Source organism: Perognathus longimembris, chromosome 5, assembly GCF_023159225.1.
Source record: "Perognathus longimembris pacificus isolate PPM17 chromosome 5, ASM2315922v1, whole genome shotgun sequence".
NCBI lineage: Eukaryota > Metazoa > Chordata > Mammalia > Rodentia > Heteromyidae > Perognathus > Perognathus longimembris.
The window spans coordinates 82,678,924-82,696,369 of NC_063165.1; the positions used below are offsets into that span (position 1 = coordinate 82,678,924).

The 17,446-nt window shown below is 53.3% G+C and overlaps 1 protein-coding gene across 2 annotated transcripts in view; it reads right to left on the bottom strand.

Annotated features, from left to right (window-relative positions):
- The window catches only part of Kcnab1 (potassium voltage-gated channel subfamily A regulatory beta subunit 1), a 213,403-nt gene that overhangs the window by 88,703 nt on the left and 107,254 nt on the right, over positions 1-17,446 (bottom strand). The window lies entirely within an intron of this gene.

Here is a 17,446-nt window from a genome sequence, read left to right on the forward strand (position 1 = left end):
GGGGCCCTGCGGCTGCTTCAGGATGACTGGAGGGGGCTTCGGAGAAGAATGAGACTGGCCAGTAGACACACGGGGCGTCGGCTTTTGAAAGGCACGGAAGGCCAGGCTGACACGAGCCGTGCCTCCCGAGAATGCTGTGGGTGCACCGTCTGCCTTCTTATCACCCACGGCTACGTTGGGTCTCAACTCCTCTGAAAAAAACCCGCAGTTTCGTGTGGTTTGACTGTCAGTCAGGGGCCCCACGGCTGGCTGGGGCGGCGGGTATTTTCTGGACAAGCACGGATGCCCTGCTTCCCTGTGCCCAAGGCCCTGGCCTGCCGGTCGCCTGCCCTGGAGCTGCCCTCGCCTTGCTCACCTGCACATCCTGCCTGCTATTCTCGGAGCACATAAGTAGAACGGAGAAAGAGGGGTTTTCTAAGACAAAGCATTCTGCTTTGGGAATGTGGACTGTCCATCCGGAATCCAATGCTTTCTTCATGGGGGGGGGGGGGAAGGAACAAAAACGGCAAGACTCATTGCCTCTTGCAAACAGTTTGTACATGGGACTTGAAGGCCTTCACAAGTCCTAGTGCTCAGCCTGCAAGTTACAGGGTGGCTGAAAATGTGCCGACCGAGTATCCAGAGGGGAAGAGGACATTTGTCTTGATAAACATCAGACAGAGAGCGATGAGCATTCGTACTTGGAGAAACGCGTCACGGCTACCCGCGAGATTAAAGACTGTGAGAACTGCTTCCCCCCAGAATGCTGTACGGAGCAGAGCGGCACCGTGCTAAGGAGCACTTGCCTTTCCAACGGCTCACAAGTCAGCATCCTTGGTGATTTAGGAATATGTCTGTGTGTGCGGTGAGCCTTTTGCAACAACATCGGATGACTGGCATGGAATTATTACACTCATCTCCATCCTGGGCCATTTCCAAGTTTCATTGAGCATGGCAGCAGAAACTCCCAGTGCATTCTCGCTTGGACTGCAGGAGAACAGAGTAAATCTGGCGAACCGAGCTTTGCACAGCCGCGAGAGTAGCTGGTCACACTCAGATCAGCTCAGTGACCCCCTGGGGACCCCTACGAGGCAAAGCTGTTGAGCTGGTCAACCCAGCTTGCTCCCCTGCTCGGTTACGGCCGGATGTGAACACCGGGCGGCGGAGATGTCCGCCCCTCCTCTGCACATGTCATCTGAGCACACGTCTCTCTCACCTCTGCTCTGTCCAGAACGATCCTGGTGTGATCACTCACCCCCCAGGTGAGCACACTTGCAACATCCTTTGGTGTCTATTTTAGTTCAACTCCAGCTGCCAGTTCTAGCCCCCCGACCTTGGAAAACAGACTTCCCTCCTGTAGACCCATTTTCAGACGCGACAGAAAATATTTGTCTTTATTTCAGAGCAAGCTCTCTCAGTGCTCTTTCTGAAGGTAGGCAGAAGAGGAAGATGATAAATGCTTCGATGCACAGATGTAAGTTGAAGGGATGGGTGGGGGGAGGAGATGGAGAATGACGGAAGGGGTGACACTGGTTGAGATACACCGTCCCCTGTTGGATTGCAACCTCTCTGTACAACTATGTCAAGATAATAAAAACACTGGGGTGTTTGTGACCTGGCTTTCCTCCCCCACCCCGGGGTGAGCAAGGCCCCCCTCTCTGCATTTAACAGCGCTGTCTCCTTTGAGCACACCGCATCCATTATTCTCATTTCAAGTGGGAAGGGTAGACATTGCTCTCGTTTCCAGGGGGTGTCTGATTAACACCTGGAGGTTAACTGACGTTGTAGAGCAGCGGTGCAGGCATCGAGTCAGGCTTCAAACCCAGGCCATCCGATTCCTAGGCCATGCTGGGGGGAGGAAGAGGGGCATTCAAAAGCCTGCCCTGCCTTGGCGTTTCCTCCCTGGAGCTTGTGTGGTCACCATGTCAGCCCAACAATTCGCAATGAGTGAGCACGGAACCTGTCTTCTCTAGTCAACCACGTCACGTGCTACTCTAATCAAAATTAAAAATGTATCCAGCGCTTTTGTGTGCTATGTTTCTCGGCACTGCATAGGCGACACGTCCCTTTAATGTCTGCTGACTAGGGAATATTGCCGTGAATTTGGGGCGTAAGGAGATACGCTTAGGGGGTTAATACTTGGGCGCATTGTTGCTGGACGGGTCTGGTCCCCAAGCAGCTGCCATCTTCCCTCTTGCTCTTACTCCTCACCATTCTTCCCTTTTTATTTGCTGGTCCCTTTGCCTGGAATAATACTTCTCTTATTTTTGCACCTGGAGCTTGAACTCAGGGCCTGGACACTGTCCCTGAGTTTTTTTTTCACTCAAGCCTAGCACTCTACTACTTGAAACACAGCTCCACCTCTGGATATTTCGGGCGGTTAACTGGAGATAAGAATCTCACGGACTTTCCTGCCTGGGCTGGCTTTGAACCGTGATCCTCAGCTCTCAGCCTCCCGAGTAGCTAGGGTTACAGGCGTGAGCGGCTGGCGCTCAGCTGGAATAATCTCTGATCCTCTTTGCTGCTGAAGTTCCTCTCCTGTAGATCCTAGCTAACCAGGGATCCTGGGAAGACTAAGTGGCACTAGTTATCTCTGTGCATGCAGCCTGTCTCCCATCTTTGACCTAGGACTCAGACGTGGCTGTATTTCTGCTTGGATGTCTGTAGACTGTGAACTACTCTGCTCTGCTCTATATCCTTCATACGTTGTGCGGGTCTTGTGCCAACAGATTCTCAAGCAGACTTGGTGAGTCGATCAAGCCCGGCCCTGGCGAGGGAGCCCGTGATGAGGCGATCTGAGCAGCTTTCAGTCAAAGCGGTGTCGGAGGGAGGGTGGAAAAAAAAAACAAACAAGCCCTTGAAAGATGGCTGGTACAGAGGCTTCAATTTACTCAGAAAACAAACTCCTATCTGATAAGAGTGGCCGAAGTGGCTCAGACACCGAATGGGAGGAAAGTGCCTCTTCCCGAGGGAGGAGGAGGGTAGTGAACAATCACTGAGCCCAGGTCTAGGTGAAGTTGGAAATGCAGAGCAGGGAGGGGTGGGGGCTGTGTTCTGTGGGGGTGCGGAAGAGGGGGTGGTTCCCTGCTTGTCAAATAAGTAGGCTGACAATTTGAATAGCACTTTTGATATCTTTCCCGGGCTACAGAAATAAGAGTTGAGTCCCAGATGATGGCAGTGGGACTCTGACGATGGGTGTGGGACTTTGAACAACAACACACAGAACTATAGGCAAATCGGGTGCGAAGGGGCTGCAGACCCTGCTCTGCGGCCCTCAAGTTGGATGGGGATGTCCTGCTGTTTTTCTAGCGCCTGATAGAAGCACAGGAAATCCAACCCCCAAATATGGGAGGTACGTAATGGCAGCCATCCTACCGCAACTCCCAGGAAACAGAAAAAGAGGAAGCATTCTCATCTCATCGAACGAGGACCCGAATGACCCTGATACCGGCAGCGGACAGGAGCATCACGGGAAAGGAAACTTCTGGCTCTCTCACTCAGGAGCGTACGTGCCAGGACTCCAAGCGACGTACTAGCACATTGAGTCCCAAGAAAACACAACGAGGAAAATTAATGTCTCATGACCCAGTTGGGTTTGTATCAGGAACGTAAGTGTGGTCTGGCATGTGATAATACAAGGAGAAAAACCCTCCAGTCGTCCTACTAGATGTAGCAAAAGCATTCGCTGACAGGAACAGTCATACACAATTAAAATGCCTCAGCAAACGAGGAGCTTCCTCCCATCACCGCGGAAGGGCCCCTCCGAGGCCCCGGAAAACCCCATGCTCACTGGCGGACAGTAGCAAGGGTTCCTTTCGGTACTGGAGACCAGAGCGACCGACACGTGCATGTCTGCATTCACAGTTGCAGGCACCGAACCTCGATGGTACGGCCAGGAATAAAGGGCATAAGAAATGAGCGAGTGAATGAGAATCTTGAGCTCAGAAATCATCTCTAAAATAAGGCCCTTAGGCACAACCCTAAATTCAAGCCCCAGTACGGCCTAGAAAGAGAGAGAAGGGGAAGGGAAGATGGGGAGAAGGAGACAGACGGGGGAGTCGGGAGAGGTACTGAGTGCCTCTCAGTAGAGTCAGTAGATTGAAATCTCCCTTTCGCCGTGGGACGTACATTCAAAGCCGATTTTTACAAATTAGATTTAGGGAGGATTTACTCATCTCCTCATCAACTATTTGTTTGACTGACCACCGGGCACCGCTGCAGCCCCTGAGGACACAGCAGGAAAGAAGGCGAAAGCATTCTCGTTCCGGTTCGAGAACCCAGCGATGCACCATCAGCCGAGAGTACCTGGCCCGCGTACAGCCTAGCCCCGCACGGCCTCCTCGCCGGGCGGAGGGTGAAGGCCCGCACAGAAAACAGGGCGCCGCGAGGGTATTTCACCCCACGCCAGCACCGCCATCTTACTTCCCGTAAACACGATTGCGTGTGGCTCCGTGGGCTGGAGAGGAGGAGGACTTGGGAGGGTGAGGGTGAGGGGAGACCCTCTGAGTGGCGGCCTGAGTGGAAATTCACGGGACACACAGAATCCCACCCGTTCCTGCCTCTAAGTGTTGGCTGTATTTCTTACCGGAACGGTGGGCACGGGCCTTAATCATCTCGTGCGGTATTTTCATTTTTTAGAGATCACAATGATTCTTCTTTTAGTGACCTGCCAGTCACTGGGGGATGGCAAACCACAGCAGCGGAGCTGTTTGTTAATCATTATTTTTTTTTAGCCTTCTTCCTGGGGCGTCGCTCTCTGCTTTGTTCCTGGACCCCATCGAAGTCACGGGGCATTTGGGAGAAGGTAAAAGCTGCCAAGGTTGCTTTAACCCACCCCCCCGCCCCAGAACTTGGAGGAAAACTGACTTTCCCTGTTAGTGTCTGAGGCACGTCTGGTAGAATCAAGCTTAGGTTTATGTTATTTTTTCTTCCATCGTGATGAGTGCGTGCCTAGACTCCTCTTGCTCTTGCCAGACATTCCTCCTCCCACATCTGTACACACATTAGAACCAGGAAGAAGCACTTTCCGTAAGATGAATAGATGAAGCACTTTGCTCGAACTGCAATCTGTTAGGCATTGTAAACGCATCACGATTTGTTTCCAAAGTCTCTCGTCTGTGGGCTCTGTTGAATTTTCCAGAAATCATGAAATGAAAAGAGTTTAAGGTCATAAAAGTAGTTTACCCTCCACGAAGGCCAGAGGACCACACAGAGGTAACCTTGAGGAGAACCCCGGGACCACGTTAGGAATTTGTCATATCAATTTTTTGGTTGATCTCTGATCTAGAAACAATGACCCTGAATTAGAGATGAGGAAGGCTGGTGGGAGGCGTCCGGCTGGAGAAATCGGCCCACGGGTGCTCTCGTGAGGAATGGCAGGGCCGAGAGCTCCCGTGGGTAGCCAGGTCTTAGCGGCTCTGCCACAGGGCCTGCCCGACTCCCAGGTTCTGCTCTCAGAAAGGCCATTCCCATTTTCAGAAATGCCTTCCTTCTGTGTCCACCAAGGAAGCGGGTGTCCGGACTGAAGAGCGAGCTCCGGAACCTGCAGCTCTCGACATGTACAGATTCCTGCTGTTCTGGAAAAGCCTACAGCTGGAACACGAGGAGCAAGTAGCCGGCCACTGCGGAGGTAGCAAGGGAAATGGAGAAGAATTCAACCCTTTCCCAATCTTAAGAGTTGAAACAAAGAAGATATACTGTTGGTATGGAGTCTGACACTTCGTAAGCCTTGTTGATCTGGAAGAGTCGTGAGCCTACCGCCTTAAAAAAAACACCCACAAAAACTCTGCCAGTTCTCTCTCTCTCTCTCTCTCTCTCTCTCTCTCTCTCTCTCTCTCTCTCTCTCTCTCTCTCCTCTTTCCTCTCTTTCTCTCTCCAAGTCAATAAATGCATAGACTACTCAAAAACCAGCCCCTTCTGCCTACGACCTTCAACCACACCTTCCTCCTTCACCAACATCCCCCGGTGACTACACTCAGACTGTGAGACCAAAGTGACTCCATTTTGGAAAAGAAGCAGCCATGTTAGAGTTAGAGAAGTTAAAAACACAGCTACTGGAAAGAAAAAAAAAAACCCACAACTAGGGGCCCACCCAGTAGCCGACCCAGCAACAGATAGGGGGCAACGGATAGGCAAGCTGACCTAGCCAGGAATAAACCATTGCTGTTTTGAAGTGTGGAGAGGGCCCCTAACCAACCAGGTTTGAAGATATCAGGCATTAGTCAAGGTCGACCAGTAGGATGGCTGTCAACATGGAAAGTTCCCAAAGTTGTTTGTTCACCTGTATAAAAAGTGTGCAATCCCCTTCCTCAGGGCTGCGTCTGGAGAACACGTCGGCCCGAATGCGCACTTGATAATAAACGGTGCCTTTGCATCGATCTCAGTCTCGGTGGTCTTTGGGGTATCTGGATTCTGGCACTATAGGACCTCAGGCCGGCCAGGCACGTCGCTGGCAAAGCCTTTGGAAGCGGCGTTTCAGGTCTCAACCAGAGCTGCAGGTACAGACCTGAAGACAGGCTTTCACACTGAGCAGGTGCTCACGTTCCGGGATATTACCCCGGCTGTGGTTCCTAAACTCCGTGTGTGTGTGTGTGTGACAAGGGGTCGTGGAATTTGCCTGGAACAGGACATATCTGTGTAGAGCTGGGGACAGTAGCTTCTAACCCCCCCCCCATGTATTTTCTGCCTTGTAAACCTCATCTGCACCTCTGCCTGCAGCCACAGATAATATGTGATCGTGTGTGGCCATGTTCCAACACAACTTTATTTACCCAAACACATGGCGGGCCACGTTTGGACCCCTGGCTGTATTTTTGCAGTGCCTGGTAGAGAATGCTGACTTCCCTGAGCATAAAACGTGGTGGCTCTGGATAGTAGGAATTCAAATCAGCGGTATTAGCATTGCCTGGGAAACCATTACAGATGCAACTAACCAAATCTTGGCTTGTATCAAAATCACCTGACAGGCTTGTTAAACACAGAACGCCAGCCCCCAGCACCAGGACTTCTGACTCAACAGGACCTCACGAGGTCCTGAAAACTCACCCTCTACCCCCCCACCCTCCCACCCCCACCCCCCCGCCGCAGCTTCCCAGATAAACACCCCAGATGCAGGACGAACTCTGAGAGCCTCTGCCGTGACTAATGTTCCAATCACGGGATCTGGGGAGGGCTCTTGGGGCTGTGTGGCCAGAAGAACACCGTAGAGGCAGGAGCTGAAGGAGCAGAGGAGAATCAGACCCGCTTGCTCTAGTGGGCTCCTTGCTGGAGTGAGGGAAGGAAGCAAAAGGGCCGGAGGTCATGGCGAGGCTGCGGGCAGGGCCTCTTCAGAGGACAGCTTCCGGAGGGCTGGCGGCCCGTTCTGACGGCACCTGCGTGGGTTCAGGCCAAGGGCAGACGAGAGCCACATTGGAGCCGAGTCGGGAGGATCTGGGGAAGAGGGTGTGAAGGCCTGGCATGCTGCGAGAGGCCGCGGCGGGACCGGGGGGCCCCCTTACCGGCGATGTGTGGGGTCGTGCACCTTCAGAACCCACTTATTAGACTGCTAGCTTCTGCCCTGCAGGTGTCAATGACACACCTGGGGAAGGAGGGAGGGAGGGAGGGAGGGAGGGAGGGAGGGAGGGAGGGAGGGACCGGGAACCCAGCAGCCATCTCCGTCAACCCGGACGGGTCGCTCTGCCCTCGCCTGCTGCCACCTCCAAGCCCCTGAGGCTAAGGGAGTGGAGATGCTGAGCGTTCAACGCTCTTATGTCCGAGCTGGCGTGCGGTGCGGAGGGCGTCTTCTCGCTTTGGCTCTCACCGGCTTGTCTCGGGACCGGGCAGCCGGCTGGGGAGCAGGCACTGGGATCCTTTGAAGTGTGCACGGCACGGGCCCCGGGGGGGAGGCAGGTGGCGTGCGTGCTCTGGATTCTCTGCAGGGAAGGGGCCTCAATGGCCACCATTGTTTTCCTGCTCTCCGGCTGCCATGCATAGGAAATTTTTACCGTGGGCTCCTCCGCTCTTCCTCGTGGGCAAACCCTTCCCGCATTGCACGTCGGCAGTGCGGGGGCGTAGCTCTGGTTCTCGGGGGTTATGTGAGCCCAGAGTTGTAGAGCTGGGACGCGTGATGTTGACATGTCATTAGGATGTCCAAAGACCACGAGAAGCGGGGGCCGTTCGGGCTGTTCTGCTCGCTGCCCCGACTGTATACTCCTCTCCCTGCTCCATCCCCGGCTCCCTTGCCCAGTGATTGCTGAACTCAGTGTCTGTTGATTGTTGAACTCAGTGATTGCTGGACGCAGTTCCACCCCCCGGTTTCTCCTGGAGGCTCAAATCTTATCTTAGAAGAACTTGTCATCTCACTTCCTCACTTCCGCCCAATGCTGTAGAGCTTTCCCTGCTCACTGTTTGCATCCTGGTTTACTGTGGTGCATGGTTGCAGGAGCAGATGGTTCTAGAACCTTCTTCGGTCTTAGGTGCAGAACCTTTTGAGAGCTGATGGACGGAGAACAATGAAGCAGGGGAGGGCAGCACGGGGCCCATTTGGAACCCCGGGGTGAGAGGCCCAGGCGCTGATCCTTTTTCCTTCTCCATAGGCGGCAGAGTCAAAGGACGGGGTGGCCAGATGTCCACCTCACTGCGTCCCCCCTGACTCCTCTGTCATCGCCCCGGCGCGTCCTAATAGCCTGCAGGAGCCCTGGCGACGTGCATGCCACCCTGGCTTTGACCGCAGAGGAGCTCAGCCATTTCCCAGCAAGCCCTCACTCTGCTTAGCGCAAGGTCAGTGCCCTGAATTAACGGCAGAACAAAAGAAGTCGAGTTTCATAACCCTTTAGGCAGACTCGTCAAACAGGATACCGGGCGGTCTCCAGGGCTTGTCTACCCTGCACACCAACCACCCAAGTATTAACCAGCCTTCCAAAGACATCTTGTCTCCTTGTCAGAACGGGAAAACTCAAAACGGCGATGGTGACAGACTCTGGCATCCCCCGCCAGCGTCTGGAAACCTGGATCCCACCAAGTGGCAGAGCTGCCAAGTTCAGAGGCAGCTCAGGGATAGAACTGCTGTGCCTGGACCGCCCTCCCCCCCCGCCCTTGCCTACGGGCTGGCAAAAGCGCCAAGCCCAGAATAAGCTTTTCGGCTTGGCTGGTGGATTGGAGTCTGTAAGCCTCTTTCTGTGAAACAGAAGCTGTTGAGGTTTATTATTTTTACTTGAGCCTGAGCACACAGAAAGAGCTTGGACCCGGACCTTGCCAAGGATAGGGGAAGGTGGGAAGGGTTTGCATTCCAGTGATGTTACTTGCTGTTCCCTTTTCTCCTCTTCCCAGCAAGACTGTCACCGGACGTCAATGTACAGCCACGAGGGAGGGCTTCCCAAGGCCTTTGACCAAGGGGCCGAAGGAATCGGCAGACCCCTCAGAATGTCTCAGTCCTTTGAGAAAGATCAGCCTTGGAGTGACTTGTGGGCTGTCTGAGTGCCAGGCCTGGGCCTTGGGGAGACTCCTCACCCCCTCTTCCACACCCTCACCCCCAGTCCTTGAGCTCTTGGCTTCCACTGAGCCAGTGCGGCTCTTGACCCTCCTGTTTCTTGGGCCTGGAGCAATCTTGAAGCAAAAAGAGAATCCAACCAATAAACTAGTTCTTGAGCCTCAAAGTCTGTGCTGGACTGAAGGGAATTACCCCCCCCCCCATATGAAGCAGCCAATCCCCCCCCCCCCCGGGCCTCTCCAAGCCCTCTGGGGAGACGAGGTGAAGACCCCCAGAAAGCACGCGGGGAGACAGGATGGGGTTAGGCAGAGTTAACAGGAACCCGGAGCAGGGAAACGTCTAAATCATGCCTACGTAGCTCAAGGCCCCAATTCAAGGGCAAAGCTGTGAGGTGACAAAGATCCGCCTGTGCCGACAGCATCCGCCTTTCTCCGGCTGGGATCATGGCTCCCGTCCCTCTTCCCTCACAGTTTTTGCTCTGGGACTGGAGGTGCCTTAGTTTACCCACTCCAATCCCAGGAGGGTTCCAAGCCGCAGGGTGGCTTTTGCTTCTCTTCCCAGGGCTGTTTCTCAAGTTGGCGACAGCAGATCCACTTTGCTGCTAATCGGCTTTGTCTGCTTTTGCATTTCTGAAAGGTGTTTTGAAGACAAAGCTGGCTGTGTGTCCACAGGCACAGACCCCCAGCCCCCGCCCCCTTGCCAGCACGTTCTAGAACACGCTCCTGGGGACAGTCCTATGCGTATCAGGGCCCGTATCCCCCTCCGCACTACTGTAACCCAATCCGCCATTCCTGCCTGAAGAAGATTTGAGGTAGAGGGAGGTTATAAAAATAGAGAGAGGCCCCGAGAGTAAGCCAGCTTCCCCCCGGCACGTTCCACGAGCCGACCTCCTTCTTCGGGGACCTTCCCTGTGCCTTCCTGTTCCATAACGAATGAGTTGAAAGCTCTTTTCCCCACACCAGCAAGACTTAGTTTCCCTCGCCAGCCTGGGTTTTATCTCTCCGGCAGATGTTCCCCATCGCCATCTCCGTGGAGGCGTTCTTCCCTTTGTGGGGTTCACTCTGTCAGCCTCTACCTCCCACAAGAAGCAAAGGCCACCAGGAGGATTCCCTCCCAAGCACTCCCACCTCCCGTGGGAAGAAGCCACGGGCTCCTCTGTCCCTTCTTGAGGGGTGCTCCTGCACACGAGCAGCTAGCATTACCATGGTCCTCCCTCCAGTTGAGTATCCTGGTCAAACCCAGGCCTCTGTCAATGCTGGTTCCCAGGAGAAGGCCGTCGGTACCATTTTCCTCTCCATCTCTCTCTCGCTCCTCATTCTCTCCGCGCTCTAATGAGGCTCCCTGCCCACCGGGCCCCAAACGCTGGTGCCCACAGCGGCTCAGTTTCCAGAAGGCTAGGAGTGAAGACCTCATTCAGCGGTTGGCGGGCCCCGACTACTTGTGCGGGGGACAGGAACTCGGCTGTGTGCTCCCTGTCACGACCACACGAGCTTCCCAAACAAACGCAGCTTCCTGGGGTTGGCTCCCATGACGGAGCTCAGGACTTGATGGCCAAATTAGCGAGGAGACAAAGTCAGCCCTTCTCCCTCCTGGGCCTGGACACTCCCAGCTCCCGGGGCAGAGCTTCAGAGCCAGACCCCGCCACACCCTCCCATTGTCCAAGGGAATGGAGACCCACAGAGGGTGGGTGACCTTGAAGATCTAGCCCATGATGCCAATGCCCACAATGCTGTGCGGTAGACACTCTTGTCACCCCAGGTGACAGATGAAAACACTGAGGTACAGAGAGAGATTAGGAGACCTGTCTACCGAAGACAGAGCCAAGAGTCTCCTCCCGCCACGCGCTACTCCCCCTGCTGCCGCTTCTCAATCCTTCACCAGCTGCTGCTGGGGGAGCGAGGCCCCGCCTGGCCTGACTGACCCTCAAGACCCCCCCCCATACCACGGCTCCTTCTGAGGCTGATGAACACCAAGGTCCCCAGGGGGAGGCCACCCAGCGTCTCAGAGAGACATCTAGAAGGTGGAAGCCTTCAGACCTCTGCCTCCAGTAGAGTTGGGGTTGATGTGAGCCACCAGGCCTGGCCCATTTTACGTTTTATTCTTAAAAACTCTTTCCTTATTTCGTGACCAACACCATTACAAAACACTTGTTGTTTTACGTGAAGAAGGTGGACTTGGGGGATCGACAGGACGCGCCCCAGCTTTTGTGACCTCCGTGCTTTTCTTCACGTGTTTCAAGGGAGGAGCTCCCCCTTGAACCGGGGGGAGACTCGCCTCTCGCTGTCCTGACCCCCCCCCCCTTCAAATCATTCTTGGCAGAAAACAAAAGTGGGTTCAACCTCTCCATGGAAGGCTTGGCTGCGACAAGCGTGGCGAGGTCTCGTCAATTCTCCCATTCCTAGTCCCTCTGGAAGTTTCTAACGCTTTCTGGGAGCACCTGCCCTCCACCCCCGGCTGTGATTGCCTCATGGATTTGCCCCATTCTGCTGGGAGGAGATGACGGAAGGAGACAGAGTCAGCTGCTCACGGCCGTGACGTCGCCTGGCTGGCCTGTCCGGCTCCAGACCACCCGTGCCGACCACGACAAAGCCTCTGCCCCTCGGAACCTCCGCCAACTCTCACCCCCGCGGAGGCCTCGGCCCGCCCACACGCATGTGGAGATCGCACTAGCGCCCCCCCTGGACAGCCGAGTGCCCTGCAGCACAGAGATGCCGAGCAAGTTCCCCGCTGCCCGCCACGCTGCCTAGCCCGTAGCCACGCTCCCCCGTCCTACTGCCGAATGTGTTCTTCGCTTACCATCGCATTTCCTCCCTGAAAAAAGTTCCTCAGGGCTCTAAGTCGCTTCCTTTCCCGCGTTGCTTGGCTTCCTGGTGTAGCCAATCGCCACACGATAGGGCAAGCGATTGCCTCGTCTTTGCTTTGCTTGAGGTCGGCGATTCTGGCCCTGGAACGCAAAGGCTAAGTCATTTATCTCCCACCCCACGCCTGGTGTGGGGTCAGGTGGCTGGTGCGACTTCCTGGCTTATGAGCAAGAACGATGAAACCATCATGAGGTAAACACCGCGCTGCAGTGAAAATCGGTGCAAAGCCATTCTCAGCATCCTCCGAGAAGCAAAGATTTATGATTCGCCACGCTCCTCGCATCCCCTTCTGGTGGTTGAAGTCATTTTTATGAGAAAATTGCCTGCGCCCTGCTTATATTGCACGCAGAATTAGACTGACCATTAAAATTCATTTCGACACCTATTGGCTATACTGAATATTTATTATGCGCCAAACACTGTAAAAAACAGTGGGCAAGTTTTAATTGGCTTTTTACTAAAACTGATGAACACAGAAGCTCCGGTTCCTCTGGGCTTCTTCTTTTTTTTTTTTCAGAGCACGTGGCTGGAATTGTTCAAAAGCTGCGCAAGTCCCTGGCGTATAGCCTCCAGCTTCTCCTCTGAGTGACGCCACGGCTCAGGAAGGACATGATCCCTCTCCACACTCACGGCGGGTCGCCGGCCAGGCACGGGGGGCTCATCTGCTGGGTGGGTTCAGCAGGAGAAGAGCGGGGAAGGGCCAGGCGGGGGGTGGCAGGAGCCAGCCCTGGGCAGCTCCTGCCTTTTGACTTTGTCCTCACCACATTCTGTGTGGGGGCTTCTGGTTCCGACAAGGAAAGGAAAGCTCACAGAGTTCACGTTCTGAGACCGTGGCTTCCCAAGGCCATTCTGGCCAGCGTGTTCTTGAAGCACTTGAGGAGGGAATAGAAGAGGGACTGGCGTAGGAAGGCGATTGAGGTCAACACCACATCATCTCCTTGTTTTGCATCGCGTCTCCATCTGTCTGCAGTGACCTTCTCAGTCCTGTTCACCAGCTTCTGCTAGATGTGCTTGATGAGCAAATACTATTCCTGGGCTCTCCCTGCTTAGCACTCTGTGGCAGGCAAACATGTCCCCGAGAGATTCAGCTCATAAGCCTGGCTCTGGGTTTTTGGCGTTACTGATTATTTCAGTGCTGAATACATTGACTCAGAATAACACATTTCACAATTCGGGTGCTGCTTGATTTACCAAGGGCTTTTGTCCCAATAAGCCCACCTGCAATTGCAAATAATCTAAGTTGAAAATGCACTTAATCATCTCTCAGGATATACAGCAAACAACTCTGTACTCTTTCAGATCACAATGGAATTAATCTAGAGCTCAACAGCTAAAGATACCAGAGAAAATCTCCAAACCCACGGAGACTGAACAGCACAATGTGGAATGATAGTCCTCTCTGTGTCCCAGGGCCCACCTGCTCCAGACGGTCTCCTCACATGTGTTCTTAGGAGCTGAGGATCTGGATATTTATCAACGGAGTTGGCTTCCTGCTTAGCTGACGGAGAATTCGGAAATGAAGAATGGGTTAAGCACTTCACCATGGAGTCCAAATGTACCTCATTTATCATACGCACAGCTCGATTGCTCTGGGAGGGTAGAGGACTGTATGCGTTTGGACTCTTAATTGTACAGTTCAGCCTGAAACCACAGGAAATGGACAGAATGCCTCAGAAACGTCCTCGCAACTGGTAAACTTGTGCCTGTGATCTCTCTAGGCACTGTGAGAACTGAGTAGTGAGTGGCTGGCAGATTCTGAGAGCCCTTACCTCTGTCAAATGGAGAGGAGGCAAGGATCATTCGGTTAGCTAGCATGGAAGCACCTCACATCTGCCCTGTTTGGCAATTCATTGCCTGCGGATGAAATAGAAATGGTTTGCTGTAGCATCATGGACTCTAGTCCTGGAGACAGTGAGTAAATGTTGGGTGATCCACCACTCTGTGTAGACATCCTTACTAAAATAAGTGTGATCGCTGGAGAAAGGAAGGTGCAGCTCTTTCTTCCCTGCCTCAAGCAGTATGCTTGATCAGCTTGTATGTATATAAGTATGTATGTGTGTATGTATCTATTTTGTGTATGTGTGTGTGTGTGTGGTGTGTATGTATCTGTCTGTGTGTACACCTTTACTCCTGGCTTTTTCTTGCAGCTAATGGGGGTTCATGTCTCATGGATTTGCCTGCTCCAGCTGGCTTTGAACTGTGACCTTCAGATCTCGGCCTCCTGAGAAGTTAGGATTACAGGCGTGAGCCATTAGCACCCAACTAGATTGATCATATTTAATTCGTTTACTAATAAATAAGTATGATATAGTGCTCAAGGGGAACATTTTGTTGGCAATGCAATTGGCATTAGCTGGATGTACACTTGGAGTAACAAATAAATAGGCAAAACATTAAAACCATCCAAGTTAAGCTTGGTAAGCGCATAGCTGCTTGTCAAATTATGGTGTCTGAATGAGTTTTTCAAAGAAACGTCCCCGAATTCTGAATGTGTTCTTGGCCTGGGCTAAGTGTTTTTCTGAGACGATGGTGTGGTTTGTCTCAGCTACGCATCATTAGCTTCCACGGGCACTGAGTCGTCAGTCAGGAGGACCCGCCATTGCGCAGACCCCCGCCTCCGCTCCCGGTAGCTCTGGAGGCTGCACCCTTACTCTCTTCTTACAGGGCCAGAAAATCTGCTTCAGCGCCTGGGAAAGTTCTGAGAACGACACCAGTTTTACCAGAACTGACTGTTCTGAGCGCTGTTTAGCTCCCGATGAGTTTACCAACAGAAGACTGCACTGCAAACACAATATTTAAAGTCCTATACGAGCATAAAATTGTAAATAGTACTTCCCCCCGCCCCCAGGAGCAAATAATGAAATGTAGTGGTCTAGAGAATTAGCCTTTCCTTTCTCTTACTTACTAAGAATAACTATATCAGTACGGAAAACAACACTGGTATCTGTCATGGACTCTGTCCTGTGCTACTTAGCACTTCCAGTAAGGCCATCTAGCTTCAGAGGATTCTAGCACGTGTACCTCCTCTCCAGCAAGTCTCTTCTTAAAGTAAATCTCACACGGTGTCTCCTGAACTCGGTCAACATGCCTAAGCCAAATTTCCCGTAGGCCCACGGTCATCTATGTTTGGCCTCTTCGGCATGCCAAAGGGAAGAAGTTATTATTTGTTTGTTTATCTGTAAGTAGTTGTAGAAAGGGGTCACCCTTCAACGCGTCAGCTTCTAAGCTGACGTGGATGGCTATCGCCCCTTTCTATCATTTTCTCAGAGAATCGTGCCTAAACCAGACTTGGTCCTCAGTCATTTTTGTTTCTCAGGCCCTTCGAATTCTCCTAAAAGTCGTGTGAACTAGTCTCCAGCATGCCTGTGTGTCTACCTCCCTCTCCTCTGTGAAGAATATGTTTAAACTTTAAGCACCTGGCCTTTGTTTTGGCTCTCCTGCCTGTAATTCCTGTGCTGTGACTTTCCTATTAATAAACGTGGCGCTCGGTTGTAGGCCGGGAGCAGAGGCCTCGGTGGGGTGAGATGCCCCCCCACCGGTGCCACCACCAGCACCGGCCAGGATCCGACAGAAGCAGAGACTTCCCACCGCTTCCACCAGACCAGCGCTGCCTTGCCGACAGTGCTCCAAGCTCCACTTTTCTGGGAGGCTGGCAGATCGCTAGAGAGCTACTGCAGCCGGATGGCTGCGAAGGAGCTGAGGACGTTGCCCCAAATAGACTGTACGATGACATATCGCTGAAGAGGCACGTGCGACCTCTATCCAGTCTGATCATTTGCAGATGGCATCAGTTCCTACACTGTACGCCCACCGGGGCTCATTTCCTCGCGGTTACGTAAGCAAGTCCCTCCTGGTGTCCTTGCTCATTTTTCTCTCCCTGGATCCTCCTGGTCTCAAGACCCTGCTCTTCTAGTCCAGAGGCCAGAAGAATCTGCTGATGTGACATTATGAGCTGGAAGAACATCATTGCTTATGGACAGGGCTTCACTTTAGAAACTCCCCCCCCCTTTTTTTTTTCCTTCATAGATCGCAGTGGCTATGGATTATGAGAGAGGATGGAGAAGCCCGAGGCACTGCAGGTTCTCCTAGGGTCACGGGCAATGGCTGTGATACCTCCCCAAGCCCTGGTTCCTGTGAGGCCCAGGACGGCAGGGAGAGGCGATGACGGAGGCAAAGGCCAGTGGGAGAAAGCAAGAGCTCATCAGAAAGACAGATGAGTGGCCACTGGAGAAATGTACATTTCTTCTGCAAGGCAGGGGGGCTGTACTTCCCTTAATGAGCGTGGACAGAATGACTAACAGTGTGAGTCTGATAGGAAATCTGCAGGGAATAGCTGGGTCTCATCAGGGCAGAGCTGGAGGGGGCTGCCATGTTCATCATGTCAGAGAAGCCCAATAGTTGTTTATTGGAAAGCAGACACTCCCTGCGAAACCAGGCAAAGGAGATACTGCTTGGTGCGTGACGCAGGAACTACCTTAGGATGCTGGCACTTGGAGCATGCTGCTTTACAGTTTCTTGTTGATAAACGTCACGCGAGTCTGTAGTTTAACACTGGACTAGGACACGTGTTTATTGAGGGTCTTTGCGCCCGCTAGAATCCTCCAACCGAACTCATCTGGTGCTCCCGGAAGCCAGCTCTCTACAGAGCCAGTTCATCCCCTCCCTTCAAAATAATGAAACAAAAAGAAAGAGGGGAAAAAGGAAGGGAGGGAGGGAGGGAGGGAGGGAGGGAGGGAGGGAGGGAGGGAGGGAGGGAGGGAGGGAGGGAGGGAGGGAGGAAGGAAGGAAGGAAGGAAGGAAGGGCCTGATCAATGATAACTGATGGTCATCATTTCCAGAACCTTCTGAAGGGTAAAAACATAATTTGCTTCAAAACCTGTAACTTTTGAGCGGGGGGGGGGGGGGGGGAACTCCTGAGGAAATTGCCTGAGGCGGGTGAGGGAGGGAAAGGGATGGCCCAGCCCGGGAGGGGAGCTCCTGGTTCCCCCTCCCCGGCCCCTGAGCCCTACCCCGGCACTTCTCTAGGAGAGCCCTGAATACGGTTCCTCCTCTTGCTGCCAGCTCCCGTCCCACACCACCCAGGTGACAAAGAACTTGTTCTACTCCGGGCAGCTGTTGACAGAGGGAGGTCGGAAGTGAG